General features: G+C 38.3%; 1 protein-coding gene across 6 annotated transcripts in view; it reads left to right on the top strand.

Moving 5' to 3' along the window:
• MID1 (midline 1) overlaps positions 1–13,293 on the top strand; it is a 243,082-nt gene that overhangs the window by 143,781 nt on the left and 86,008 nt on the right. The window lies entirely within an intron of this gene.

The raw sequence follows: 13,293 nt of genomic DNA on the forward strand, positions 1-13,293 counted from the left end.
GCTTTGATATGTGCTGGCTTCGGGGCTTCCAGCTGCCTGGCCGGCCAGGGAGGCTGAACGCCGGCTCCGCTCTTCGGCGCTGCCTCTCGCCCATGCTCTCCGAAGACGCGGACCTGGAAACAAAACTGAAATTGTCTGGGWGCGTCTCGTGGCATTCCCATGGTTATGTGGCCGCTTCCCCAGCGAAAAGGCATCTGGGCGGCCCTGGCCGCCCGCGCTCCCCCGCAGAGCTCCCTCGGCASGGCGGCAGCGTGAAGCCAGGGGACAGACAGACGTGCTCTGGCTGCTCCCCGGTGTCCTCCGGGGTTGTTTTCACAAAGCTGCAGCTGAGGTAGAGATAGCCAAGCTCGACCCCCCGACATATCTGAGTCCTAGTTCCTTTAGCTCCCGGATTTAGATGCTGCTGCAGAGGAAAGGAAGGAAGGAAGACACCCCCAGCCTCCCTTCCCCCATTCCCTCAGGGCATGTAACTCTTGTGTGTGTGCATGTGCATTTGTGTGTGTTTTTTAAAGGCAGACTGCAGCTGGGAGATCACAAATGTGGAGGTGCAAAGATTTTCTGCCAGCCTTTTCAGGCATAATTTCACGGATGTAAAAAGAAACTGAATTAATAGGTAAAATTAACTAGAAGATTATTTAAAAACGCCTTCATGTCTATGATAGCTTTATGTGAGCGCAGGTATGCTGTGCATGCTGCCTGGCCTTTGTGCCTCTATGCACRTGCAAACATTAAAACAATGAAAGATACTTCGTACCTGGACCCCACAGCTTCCTTGGCTCTCTTAAAGGCTTTCTTATCTAGCAAGAAGGAGTAGTTATTTTTACTTTCTGTTTTTGCTGAATAGGTTTGTTCTTTTAAAAAGTCACTGATAAAATGGGACATGTATGAAAAATGTGAATAGAAGGTGCGTGGATTTACTGTGCTTTYCAGTAATCCAACAGGTTTATATGCTTTACAAGTGTAATTATTTAGTAAGYTAATAATGACTGAACAATTGTATTTTTATCAGCTTTATATCAGTAGGAATGCACTACTTAACATGAAATGCCTTCAAATGTCAATGTATATTTTTGAGGATGTCAAAGTAACTATTAAATAAACATATCTTAGTGATGATGTACTTAGACATGGCAAGTCTCAAAAGGGGACTTTAAAGGCATGTTTCTGCTCTTGAGATTTKTGATTTAATGTTGTAAATAGCGAGGAAAATAAATGTAGGTATTTTTGTGTGACCTATGGCTTTGTTGTGCAAAGATACCGAAGCAAACTGTGAATRGGCRTCTGAGACAGGCAAGCAAAACTCACATTACATGYTACCTACCCAGTTTAGTTAACTTAGCCAGAAACCTATCAGGATGCTTTTCCTCGGCCTTTTTTAAGAGTTATTCCAATACTAATTGAGTGGTTAGGGTCAAATGACTGTTGCCTCATAGTGACAATTCCTAGCATTTTTATAGTATCGGTTCAACTTTTGTGAGACCTRGACTTCCTCTGGACCTGAACAACATGGAAATAGTTTGTTCAGCTAATTACCTGCCTACACGAAATCCAGTTACTGTTATTCTTTGTCGTGAGGCAGCCCACTGCGCTTTGCTAATCCCAGCTATGACACTGGTCATGCCAGTTACATCGCCAGTCGTGACACATTTATCCTCTGAGTCCAGGAGTAGGAAGCTAGACATCACTCCTGTCCAGCCTGAGAGTCCGTTCTCTCTTCAAAAGAAGGTAATCTGAAAACTACGTCCTTCCTTTCCTCTCTGCCCCTTATACCTCAGAAGTTCATGCCATTTTACATATCAAAATCTGAGAATGAGATTTTCAGATCAGTGCATTGGCACGACTATATAGCAGTAAAGGAGTGATGTCTCTTTGCAACARTATTTTCAAGCCTCCTTCCTCATAAGCAGTAATAACTTCTCGAGTCACTGGTTATGAGGCTGATGTCTCATAACGTAGCTCTTGGGTTGCGGATCACAGACAGTCTTTGTTAAGATACAGGTAATGTTTAGATGTCATTAGTAGAGTCAGTGTTTGGCTGGATCAGGAAATTCCCCATGGAAAAAAGAAAACAGGTTGTTGCTTACTATATTGCTGCTATGGGTTATTAAAATGGGGTTTGTTTGGTTGATAGTTGGGTTATGCAAGTCTTTTGAAAACAGTTTCCAACAAAATTAACATATGGCAGACAATAGTATAGTGGACTCATTCATAAATGAGTAGTTAATTGTATCTTTGAAAAGCAAAACCCAAAAGTCCTCTAATGACATTTTCTTTTGATCTCGTGCTTTTCTTTTTAAAACAACAAATTGTTGATGCTAACAACAGCAACTGGTGTAGCTCTGGTTATCAAGCTATGCTAATTACTAATTATCTCTCAGCAGTGTTACTAATTATTTAAACAATATCTCACCCTTCATTAAGCATAGGACAAAAGATGCCATTACAGTCTAGCTCTTTTTGTGGCAAAAATGAAACCCTTTAATTGGGAGTTCTGTGCACTTGTCCAACAGAGGTGTCTATGCTAAACTGGGTTTAACAGTCGATGTAATAGCAATTGTGGACATCTGAAAATGAGAAAGTGTTTTCCTTTGGCAGCTCTGGCTCCAGCCCTGAGAGGTGCTCTTCTTTCTGGATTTTTACTGGTGGCAGAGTGGGTTGAAGGTACTTGCGTTCTTCCAGGAGCAGCCCTTTCTTTGTTTCATTATGGGATCACGTGATAAGCCTTTGCACTTATGGTTATTTTCGTATGTATACGTGGGGCTTCTTTGAGTAGGTCACAAACACGTGCATATTAAAAACAGAAAAATCATAAACCACAACCAAAAAAGAGAACAGGAAGTATTCTGGTAATACACTGCATGAGAATTAATGCAAAGTGGTGATCAAAACTGTGGTGTAAACTAGAAAAAACTTTTAGCTGCATAAACAATATGTTTGACTAAAGGAAGGTGCAAATGCATGTGTTTGTTCCACCATATTACCTCAAAGAAAATGTTTATGGCTAATTATTCTTCATATTTATCCGTTGCTTTTTGTCTCATTGCAACAGAATGAAAAACACATTTATAATGGACACTCATTTTTTCAGAGAACATTAATAAAAATTGCTACTGTCCTGTAGATATAAGCAAGAAAATGGTAAGATAAAAGATACTTTAGATCACGAGAGAATCATTTTGTGAGAACTTATAAGGTGCGAACGGAAAGATAGCGTTCATTTAATGTTAACAAAAAGGCCAAGGAGAGCTGTGAYGAAAGAGGAAGATACGCAGTAAGTCATATTTTCCACTGGCGTAAAGCCAGCGTAGCTCCACCGAAACCGGTGGCTTTACTCTCCTTCACACTTACAGAGCATATGGCCGCTAGCATTTGTACATTGCCGAAAAGTAATTTTGTTGCGGTTTCCATCTTACCTAGTGAAGAGCTATCTTCTGTTGACCCAGACTGCTCGCTCGAGGTCAGCGGCGGCTCTCTGTGATTTTGTCTGACTCTTGCAGGTGCCGACGTGTCCTGGTCAGGTTGAGAAGGCAAATCTGTTCTGGGAATGGCGGGAGGGAGTCTGGGAACAAAAGGGAGCTTCTTGCTCATGTGGGTTGGGTTTTGGCTTGGTTGCAGAGCTTACACCAAGCCGACGCTGCATTGACTCGGTGCAAGGATTCAGTTCGCTGCAGCGCATCAATTCAAATGCTCACAAATTTTTTTTTTTTTTTTTTTTTTTTTTTTTTTTTTTTTGGTGGGAAGCAGCCGTAAACCTTCTACAGCTAGGGAGAATTACCTTCAATTTATAAAATTTATAAAAATGACTTTTACCATTTAAAGGTAGGAGACTTTCTGTCAATAACACAACTCTTACAAAAGGAGCACAAAAATGTGTCTGCCTCTCTGTTGTGTTTATTACAAGTTAAAAACTTTTTGTACGTAAATGTCTTCGTAGACTGGCATACAGTGTGTGTTGACTTTTTCCAACTTTTTTTTGCAGTCTTCTGTAGTGGCAGCTTGACCATTAATTGCTATCCTGTGTTACAATCAGAATTTAACATTTGTAAACCTATATTTGTACAAATGACTGGATTGAAAATCYGGGAGTATTCGTTTATGGACTTACATATAAATATATTGTGCCCATATGTGTAAATATATTTCTGTCTACATTTTTTCATTTTATGTGCATATTTATAATTCTCATTTATACAAAGGCAATACCACCTAAGTTTTTATGTATGTCTGTGCAGACTTGTTTGTGTGTCATAGAAATACAAACAATTTCTAGCAGTATCTAAGTTCATGAATGTCTATAATTTGTGACTTGGAAAAATACACATATGAATTTATATTTTAAATAAATATGTACAGTGTCATATATATGACCGTATGTCACTAGTATAAAGTATATTTGATCACATGAATTGATTATTAATAACATGGGGGGATTTTTGGTATCAATTTTTAATACCCCRTGAATATAGTTTTTTAGTTGTAGAAATTTTTCATGTCTGTATTTGTAGTTTCCCTTTAACTTTTTGCTAACTTCATGTTTAATGGGAGCTATTTACACTAAAAAATAATCCAAATTATTTGTAAAGAYGTAGTGTATCTGTCAGACTAAAATGTGGTATTAAACATTTAGATTCATGGCACTTTTCCTTGCATAATATTTAACAGTTTTGAAGTATAGAAGGTTATCTTCTATAATGTCGGTAATGCAGGTTTAACAGATAGTTAAACTACTATATCCAACTTGACAAAATGTGGAACTCATGGTGGATGTTTTTTCCCCTCCCTGCCTGTTCTTTCAAAGTAGGATCAAAAAGATTGAATGAATTTGGTAAATATACAAATTATCTACCCTGAATACGTTTTTGAGGTTTCTGTCAGGTTCTTATTAGATTAGATACTGCTTGAAATGCAATTATRTGTTCTGTTTTTTTTAATGAAATGAAAATGATGAATAGTTGCATCTATTATTATGGAATATTATCTGGTATTACTTAACTCAGAAATATATGCAGAAATATAATTGGCCTGCTCTTTCTTACTATTTGCAGCCCTCCCTGCCTTCTTCCCCCCTTCTCTCCTGCCAGTATTAAATTGTTGGGTGGAAGAGGATAGATGTAGGAATGGGCTGTTTTATTACAAAAGTTTCGGTCTCAGCTTGAATTAGACTTATTTTATTATGACAGTATATAACTGTTAAGACAGACTTTAGAACATGCCCTCTTTATTCTCTGTTATCTCAAGTGACTTATGTTTCTTTCATCTGGTAGTTCTTTGGTGAAGATTAGATGAATTGTATACAATGTCAATGCAGTAATGATAATATTAGTCTTTTTTGGTAAATTTTACAGTGTGTTATCCTAGTTTGAAGTTGCTTGTGTTCCTGACTGCAGACTGTGAGCTTAATAATAGTTACAGAAAAAGTTCTGCGAGATGATTGTTTTTATTTTATCTACAGAAGATCCCTTAAATAATGTAAACTCTAAGTTTTCAAAACTTGCTTTCACAAGTTTAACAATTCAAAAGACTTTCAAAAATGCTGTTTGTATAATTCTTAATTTCTTCCATAGTTAGTGCAAATTATCATGTTGAGGACATAACTGGGAAGAACAAGAGAATTAAATAAATGTGTAAATAGTATTGCATTGTTATCATTGTTCTCAAGATTCTGATTTGCAGGGAGGCTAGACTAGATATCAGGTGAAAAGTATTTTAATATTTTTCCATGGATCTGGTCTGAACTATTCAGATAAGGGACTTTAAGTMCCTTATTGCTCCTGATTATCTCTTCATTGCTCTATGTTTTTTTTTAAATAATAGAATGGTTGAGAGCTGGTGAATATAAAAGACATCAAAAACTTCAGAATGGGAATTGCTATATAAACAATAAATAATAAAGCAATACCAATGGAAAAGAAACAAGTAGATGAGGTTAATGAGAAATAAGTAACTTTTAGAACATTTAGGGATGGGTACAGATTGACCCATTGTATAGGAAAAGTAGTCTGCCTAACAAAGTAACAAAAATAGAGTTGATAACAAGAACAGTTACAAACATAGTGACCTTTCAAAGGTGAAACATTTATGGCTTTTAGAATAACAATGGTTTTTCTTACAGTTGACRAATATAATGAGCAAGCGGATTCTTYTAATGCCTTATTGGGGAATTAGAAAGCTAACTGGGGGGACATGGCTAAAGGGTACACTTGCTTACCATGCACAGCTGGTTACAGCTGACAATATTTGGCAGCTTTGAGGTGCCTTGTGCACGTGTATGAATATGCATGTATGTATATGTATTCTGAACTAATTTTAAGGTTTAACCTTATTTTAATGTTAATTAAAAAACTAGTGGCAGCAAATACATTTTTAGAAGGGTTATTATTTTAAGATGCAGTTGGTTAAGAATATGGTTTAATGACATTAAAAAAAAGAAAAAACTCTAGATCTRAATATCTCCCAGACGAGCACTGCAGAACACTCAATATTCAGATTTCTCTCAAGCTTTAATTTAACATATTAAATTACTGCATGAAGAGATATCCAAATTACTTCAACTCTRCCCTATAATGACATACAATTATAGGAATATGATTAAAACATTCTAGTTCTTCGTTTTATGTTAAACAGTTTCCACAACCTGCTATATTTGTTCATATTTTCTGATCTTAAAACACAAATATGCATTTAATATGATTTCCTGTGGCCTGTTTTTTTTCAGTAAAACATACACTTTCTAGCAAAACAATAGTACCTTGTGTGTATCATCAACACTACAAACCTATAAACAGGGATTCATAGTGGTCGGACACAGTGCCTAAATCAGAAAGCCTGGGTGGTCCATGGTGAGGGAGGCTCCCCCAGATGGCCRTGGTCTGCAGAAGGGAGTTGGGTTGCTAAAGCTCCCGTGGGACTCAAAAGGTTGACCTGACCTCCCAGCATGGATGAGAGRTCCACGTGCTGTGCGTTTCCCTCTTTTGCCCTCTTTCTCTACCTCTCCCTTGAACCAGCCCTCCAGCTTTGGCCTCTCCTGGCCCTCCGTGCAGGACACCTTTGCTTTTGTCGGGCTGGGAGAGAGCCATGGCCACCAGAGAGGGGACGCGGGGCGAGGGGGCAGGAGCTGCCCTGCACACTGCACTGGTGCGGTCGCAGCTTTCACCACTCCTTTTGCTCTTTTTATCTAGTTCTCTCAAGCCTGTGACAAATGAAAGGGAGGAGCAAAAGGAATGGAAAAGGAGATTATTTTATCATAGGGTGACTATATTCAGTTATTTGTTCCTGGGCCTTACGTAAATGCTTACTTAAAAAATTCTTAAACTTCTTAAATTTCATCCCAGCTACTGCTGTGCTTGCATGTTTCTTCTCTCTCCTACTTGTTCTTCTTTCCCCCCTCATTTTTCTTTCCTTTTGTTTGCTGAGACAGTACAAATGCTTCACAATAAGGACATTGTCTCCAAACGTGTCAGTAAAATGYTCGGTACTTGTTGGGTAGCAAATACATAAGTAACGTATCATTGGCTTTCTTGATGGTGTGCCTTATGGTGCCAGCAGAATTGCTTTTTAAGACAGCCTTTTCTTTAACTTCTGCAGGCTCAAGCAGAGGTGTTGCTTGTTTTATGAATTCCTCCTGGGTGCATGGGGTTGGCCCTATGCAATATCCTGGTTTAGGGCTGCAGAAAGGAAGGGCGTGCTGGGCGGTCTTTAATGTCGAAAGCACTCGAGGGACTGGAGCTCGAGCTGCCTTACAGGGCCCTCCACCGTTAGAGTTTACAGACCGGCTTTCTGCTTTCTTGTCCCCAGTTGCCAAGATGTGAGACATTGCATGGCTAGAGTTACACTGCAGATTGGAGAAAACTCTTTGCCACCTGTGAAAAGCTGTRTAGGTTTGTGTATGCCTTATTTCCTCTGAAAGAGCTCCTTAAGATAMTGAGCAGAAAACTGGAAAGCAAAATGGACAAGAAAGGAGTCCATAAGCACAAGTATGGTCTGCAGAAATATTTCCCACCCTTAGGTAATGCTGCTGCACTACCAAAATTTTAGCGCTGCCTGTGTGTTTTTCTGAATTCATGCTTAAAGCTGCATCAATTTTTCTTTGAAAGCAGCAGGATTAATTTTTTTCCATACTCACAATATTTGCATTTTTTAGAGGAATGAAAATTTCCTGCCAAACATCGTTTGAATCTACTCTTTTRAAATTTTGTAGCTTTAACTTCTTTAGAGTATTTTGACAGAATAGCATAAAGCAGCAATATATCCTTTAATTGTACTTTAACAGTACGAGAGGGATCAAATTCAGCAGAGATAAGAAATGCAACTGGAGGGGCAATGACTAACTTTTTCCTTTCATATATTTGTTGAATTATTTTTGATACTAAGAATGATCTTCTGAACTAGCAAAAACGTTCATTCATAGCCTTTTAGTGAAATACAGAACACTGGCTGCAAAAACTAAATATTGAAAATTTGAAAAGGCAAGTATGTTTTAGTAGAGCAATGTAAAATATATGACTTTGTGTCCATACAGAAGTTGATATTGCTGTTTTTCATAAAGAAATCACTGTGGGCATTTGTGACTTTGGAATAGACACTATTCCAYTGTACTAGCATCTTGGCCAACTGTGTCAGTAAAGTATAGAAATTTATATATATTTTTAAATTTATTGTTCTAAATCCTGAAGGCCTCATTCAAAATGAAATCCCATAGTATAATGTCTTATACAAATATATAAGATATACAAAAAAAACCCAAATGTGACAGGTAAGTGGAAACTTCATATGGTCACAGTAATATTCAGACTAGCTGTTGGCCTCATTTAAAGGCTAAAGATAATTTTTAAATTTTTTAGTAAATATTGACTAATCCCATGAGTCAACAGAGGCACTACTATTCAATTTGTTGTAATGATCCTGGCTTGAAATATAGTAGCCTCACTCCCCCTTTCACTTTACTGAAAGGCATGAATTCTTGTGCATTTCACGGAAGAAGTAGTCCCAATGGCACTTATACACCTTGTGTTATAGGCCAGTCTAATAAAAAAAAAAAACAGATATATTCCCATTATGTAATTCTGGTGTTCAGACTGAGGCTAGCATCAAAATGCTCTTTATTGAGTGAAAATTTGCACTCTCTAAATTTGAAAAGAAGAAACAAGAGAAATGAAATATTCTGAAATAAATAAATTCTAGGTTTGGTCTGCARGATTTTCTCTTTTATGTCATAAGCAGTTTAGCTATTAATTGAAATTGTGAATTTTACATCATAATCTTAGGGTTTTCTAAAAAAATGAGAATAAAAATCTAGTGCAAAGCAGAGACATCTTTTATATGACATATGGAGCAGCTCAATAAATTATAAGTAATAATAATATGTATAATTTTTTCTGAACATTCTAAGAAGAACAAAGGGTCTTTCTCAATGCCATCACTTTCTAATGCCATACTACACTAGTCATTTCTTACACCATTGCTTGCTGTACACTCCCCAGTTGTGGGTGATAAATCGTCACTGTTAATAGGTGGACAGATGAAGATGGGAGCAGCAATCTGCTGTTAGACTGAGTGAAGAGAAGGGAGGGAGAGGAGATGCAGCCCTTGGATCCCAGCCTAACTGGCACTGTTAATATAACTCTTGTTCAGGTGTATATCTAAAATCATAAGCCACCCCATATTCTTCTGTATTGCTCCTYATAATTCCACCTGTAATTCATATACACCTTGAAATCTATGCTTTAAAGGTACTGGGCTTCCAGATTTGGCTCCAAATAKAAATACTAATTTATTTTATGCAAACAAGCTGCAGCATCTTTGCTGGCGGATAATACTGGAATATTTCTCACCATGCTCAGAATATCATTACTGGAAAAGGGATGGCTGATCRGCTCTAGGAAATCTTTCCAAGATTCCCAAATGATGAATAAACAGATAGCAGAAGTGCTCCCCTGATGAAAGCAATCTTTAAAAATACACGTGGACATACACACAAACAAAGCTTAAAATGTGCCCGAACCCTTCTGCTTTCTCCATGCAGTKTATAGGGAGACTTCATGCCACCAATGAATAGCAATGTCCGTTCAAGCTTGTGAGGAGTTTAAATATCAGAGAGGCTTTCCATACAGTCTAGCTGATAGGCCAATTAGCTAAAGGAAAAAAAAAGAGTGGGGGGAAGACATAATTCTTTGTTAAATACTAGAGAAGCTAAAACATTCTGTGACAAAAATAAAAGAGAAGAACTTGTATTCCTAAATTAGTTACACAGTTGTCTAACCTGGTAGGAAACACAAAGCTTTACTCTAAAATTAGTTGGCCATTGCTGTGGACTGGTGCGCTATGGTAGCCTCTCCACTGAAACTCATCTCAGCTCAAGCAAACTGTCCTGAAGTCTGAGTCTGTACAACCAAGTTCTGTTATTTACTGTGATAGAGTCAAACTTTAATACAGATTAAAGACAGACAGCTGTTTACAACATATGTGCCTCATGTGGTAGCAGCACTAGGCAGATTTATTAGGCTGTGGCTAATGACAGTTTGTGCAAAATTTATGTCCAGATTAAGCCAGCTGCATACGGAGACAGATRTAACTCACTTCACACTGAATCTGAGCAATATCTATCTTATTAGTAAGTCATTAAAGGGTAAGAAAACACATTGATGTGTGTATGGATGACAGTCCATCTAAATAGACGGCTTAAAATATGTTCTTGGCCCAAAGATTCTGAACACATATGTGCAGGAAATCCCTTGGAAGGAATAACTGAAGAAACTAGTAAAAATAATAGAAATAATATTTGACTGACCTCATCAGTTAAATAAAATTTAAAATGAGTCCRGTCAAACATAGATGTGTTCAATGTCTTTTCCAATATATCCTACCTGCATGTACTCTGCAAAATACAAGAGGGGAAAAATGTATGGGCAGATGTATAGAAGACTGGCAGAGGTGAATGCTTGGGAGAGAAAGCCCCTGTGTTTTTCCAGTAGTCGAGGCTCTCCTGGGTGCTGTATTGTCCTGTGGATGCAGAGGTGGTGGCAATGGGCCAGTCCCATGATGGCCACACCAGCACTGAGCCACCTCTGTTGAGGAGGGTGTTCAGCTCGGCAACGGAGAGCTGCATGTGCCTTTCTGTGGATAAGTGCCTCTCTTGGAAGACTAGCTCTGGGGGTTAAAATTAATCTGCCAGCTGAAAACTCTGCTGTGTGAGGGAGCCCCTGCCTTGAGGCCCTTTTTCATCCCAGTGAGCTATAGGCCTGCCTGGTGAGCCGAAGGACCCCCTCCAGATGCCTGGTGAAGTTATGCAAACTTTGGGTGAACTTGCATGATGAGGCAATCTTTTCTTTCATGTTTGTAAGTGAGGGCAGACTTTTTTCTCTCCACTGCATTTGATTATACCCTTCAATTTAAAAAATGTGCTGCAGTTCTGCTGAGGGGTGGGTGACATTGTATTAAATATACAATAGTGTTTTCATCCTCTTCTGAGCTTTTCTTATGATTACTCTGGAGGAAAAGGTGGCCCTTCTACTCAGATCCACCAATGAAAGCAGCAACCATGATGCTTTTTGTGTTTTTCACCTTGTCTTTTCCTGTGCTAAATTAACCTTCTTTCCAGATGGGTTTGGCAGACCTGTACTCCAGCTCTTTTAAACCCACTGCCTACAACTGTGCTGAAGTTCTTATGTAAGCAGGATGTTATAAGGTATTTTTTAGCCCTTTTAGGGCAAAAAATATTGTCATAGAAACCTTTTTTTTTCTTTGCTTTACTTGACAACTTCCAGCCTTGTCCTATTTAAAAAATTTGAAAATCTTTGTCTGAACATATATATAATGAGTGACTGTAAATAATACTGCCTCTTCAGATTAATAATTTTGTTGTAATGTGTTTTCTTAAGAGAGTAGTTATAACGGGAAGAATTGGAGAATGGTAAGTTAATCAAGCATTTTTGAATACATGAATAATATTTAAGTGCAATCTAAATTTTGAGCAGGTTTAAATGGTTCCTGCTTTGTCTAAAGGAGTTTGTACATTCTCACGTGAAAGCTGTATAATTTTTCTCTCGGGAAAAAACCAACCACAGAAAAGCAAACAAAACTGATTTAGAGCAGTGCTGTTATATTTCATACTGCTTAATTCCAGCACTATTAAAATCAGTGAAAATTTTAAGTTTTATTGAGTACAGTATCAAAACTATTGTGAACAAATTAGGAAACTATGCTACTCCAATTGTTGCCTCTCTTGTTTGCAATGGTGAACGTTGGTGATGTATGGCTGCAACAAAGTTATCTAGTTACAGGCAAATTACCATTACAAGTTATGGATTCAGATGTAGGAGAGCTTATTTTCTAATGCCTATTTACAGTTTGGAATCTAACTGTCAGTCCTAGGAAGAAAGGAAAAGGTGCGGATGCTTAAATTGCATGTTTTCCAAGTGTGGTAGGAACTCCAGTTCAACCTGGAGTTCAAGACAGGAGTTTTCTCGTTGAATAACTACTGTTTGCAGTGTGGACTATGAATCTGTTGTTGTGTGTTTTCCTTGGAGGAGTTCATTTCCTTCCTGAGGAGGTCTGCGAGGTCAGGTAAATATCCGATCTTGGAAGCTGTCTGTATCAGGGCTGCTCTCTCTGAGTCATTATTTCTTTGAAAAAAATCATAGAGAAAGTCTGTCAGAAACCCTGGAGTGTAACTAAGCACTTCAGGAATGGAAAGCCATTTTAAACTATGTATGCCAGGTAAAAGAGAAGTCTTTAGAAGCTCTGGGTTTCTGTTCTTTTACAATTTCAGTCTTGTTTTTCAAGAGTCAGTGTTCATGTAAGTGATTTCGAGTGCTGTGAAGTGGTAAGATCTTGGCAGTGTGAGTGAAGATTCTCCTGTGCAGTCTTAAAAACTCATGTCTGGCTTGGACTACTTTTGCTTTATATTCTATTACCAGTATAGATCAAATTCTGGGCTCAAGCACATCGACAGAATCCCAGATTACTTCAGTAAATACTGTTGAATTTTTTGGATTATTCTGATTTATTAGGTACTAATTACTATTCTATTATTTTTTAATTTATTTACCACTGTCACCGAGGGTATATTTTTGATATCACTAAAACAGTTGAACAGCCTGCTGCTACCGAAAGGCATTCGTCGTGCTGCACCATGCCTCTCCTTTGCCCACGCTGAGGTCACCTACCCCTGCAGCAGCTCCGGCCCTTGTCCGCCCCTTGGGAGAGCTGATCCTGCCTTTGCAGGTGCCACTGAGCTGGGAAACTGGTGGAGGGGATCAGGAAAGCAGTGTGCAAGCTGGGTCCGCCCAACCTACT

The sequence above is a fragment of the Rhea americana genome, unplaced genomic scaffold (assembly GCF_003343005.1).
Source record: "Rhea americana isolate MKP2758 unplaced genomic scaffold, rheAme1 scaffold_7, whole genome shotgun sequence".
Lineage (NCBI taxonomy): Eukaryota > Metazoa > Chordata > Aves > Rheiformes > Rheidae > Rhea > Rhea americana.